This window comes from Chrysochloris asiatica, unplaced genomic scaffold (genome assembly GCF_000296735.1).
Source record: "Chrysochloris asiatica unplaced genomic scaffold, ChrAsi1.0 scaffold00118, whole genome shotgun sequence".
NCBI lineage: Eukaryota > Metazoa > Chordata > Mammalia > Afrosoricida > Chrysochloridae > Chrysochloris > Chrysochloris asiatica.
The window spans coordinates 2,512,743-2,515,231 of record NW_006408636.1 but is presented as its reverse complement, the minus strand read 5'-3'; positions in this window follow the sequence as shown (position 1 = coordinate 2,515,231).

The window sequence follows — 2,489 nt, the reverse complement described above, 5'->3', positions numbered from 1 at the left end:
TGTTGGAGGAGGATATTGAAAGTGCCTTGGGCTGCCAAAAGAACCAACAGATCCATTCTGGAAGAATTGATGGCCAAACTTCGTCTCTCATACTTCGGATATATTGTCAGGAGGGACCAGTCGCTAGAGAAGGATATCATGTTTGGTAAGGTGGAGAGTCAGAGAAAAAGAGGAAGATCTCCCAACGAGATGTATTAGCCAAGTGGCAGCATTGATGGACTCAAGCGTGGCAACAGTAGTGAGGTTGGCCCAGGTTGGGGCAGTGTTTCGTTCTGCTTTGCATAAGGTCGCTCTGAGTTGGTACTGACTCAATGGCACCTAACAACAACAACAACAATTAGCCCTACATACCAAGGGGACAGGCTTGATTCTTGAGGTGAAGATTCTCCTTCCCTCTCGGTATTTTCAGCTACTATATTCACAAATATAGGTCAAATTGTAGCAATGTGTACTTGTTTCCTTTATCAAATTTCTTTATCTTCTTCTAGTCGAGCTCTGGTTATCAAGCCATTGAAGCTAGATCAAATGGGTATTTTCTGCAAGTTTGGATGTTCTTGTGCATCTCCTCTCACTTCATATCAACTGGACACGTCACTCTCAGTTCTAGACCTCCATGGCTAGGGCAGTGTCCATGGGATCTGGAGTGCCCAAGTCTCCCCAAACTTCGGACTAACCAGCCCTTCCTCCTCTCTCTCGTTGCAAGGTCGACAGGATTCTGTGGAAATAGTCTAACGCAGTCCATATCTCCATTACTGACTTTCCCCCACTTCCACTGACATGGAGACCAACATGGTTGCCATATAACTTAAATGCCTGCTTGTGTGTTACCTTTGAGTTTCAGTATTTGAGGGGGGTTTGTCCTGAAGGGATTTGATTATTTGCCTTGATGGCTTCCCGGCTATCAGCTTGCTTGTTCTTGTAATAGCCAAACAGAATGCCGTTTTTGCTTTTGTCTGCTGGTCTTTCTTTCAGGACATACCTTCTGTTCCTCTAGCCACTCCCGGCTGATCTACATGTTCTTTCAGTGGGAATGTCCCACCTCAAAAGGTTCTGGATGGGAATCTGGATTCCATCTAAGGTCCTCACAACAAAGGCTCCACAACAAGCCCATTTCACTGGGCAAGTTCTAGAACGCCTTTTAGGTATTCCAATCATTTATAGGCTGAAGACGGGCTTATAAGATTCTATAATCATGTTTCCCTATATTCCTTTCTGTCCCACTCAAGTGTCTATTTTACAATAGTAGGCAAGGGGAACCAATATTCATAAGACAGTCAAGCATCTTAACATTATTTTCCCACTTTTACCCATTCAGACTTTGTCTCAATCCTTGTACCACAGAGCCCTGTTGTTCCAAGGTTGAGCATATATCACTATTTATCTCTGCCCCATTTAGGCCATGTAAACCTACCTAAGTGTTTCCCTATCTATCTTGTTCTTCCATCCCCCTCCCCCTTCTTGTGTATTACCCTCCCCAACACTATGATGTATCTATCCGCTACCCTATGAGTTACAATATCCTCTCAGGTAACCAACAAATAATTTTTTTTTTCTTTTAGTATGGGTATCTTTTCTTAAGCTTTTACAATAATGGTTTTATTCAACAATTGTCCTTTTGAGATGAACAAATACTTTTGCTCAGCATATTTTCCACAAGGTTCATCCATGTTATGCGGTGTTTTGCAGCTTCTTTGTTATTCTTCAAGGTAGCATAATATTCCATTGTGTGTATGTACCAAAGTCTGTTCATCAATTCTTCCATTGATGGGCACTTTGGCTGTTTCCATCTTTTTGCTATTGTGAACAGTGCTGTGATAAACATTAGTGTGCATATATCTGTTCATGTTCTGGCTAGTATTTCTTGTAGATATATACCAAGTAAAGGAATTTCTGGATGATAAGGTATTTCTATTTCCAACATTGTGAGGAAGCACCATATTGTTTTCATGAACCATTTTACACTCCCACATACAATGTAGGAGGGTCCCATCTCTCCATATCATCACCAGCATTTATTGCTGTCTGCTTTTTTGAACTTCGTGTTATTGCTGGGGAGTCCTGGTGTGGCGCTTTGGATTAAAGTGTCAGATTGCAAAGCCATTTGAACTGCAAGATAGGTGGTTCAAGCTCACCAGATGCTCCTTGGAAACCCTATACAGGGTCGCTATGGGTCGTAATCAGCTCGACGGCACTTAACAACAACATTATTGCTGGTTTAAGATATCTCATTGTTGTTTTGATTTGCATCTCTCTAATGGCTAATGCCGTTTCTGCACGACCTACAATCATACATTGACAGAGAACTTCCAGAGGTTCAAGCTGGACTCAGAAGAGGCCATAGAATGAAAGCTGTCATTGCTGATGTCCAATAGATCTTGGCTGAATGCAGAGAATATCAGAGAGATGTTTACCTGTGCTTTATTGACTATGCAAAGGCTTTCGATTATGTGGATCATGACAAGCTATGGACAACATTGAGAAGTATGAGT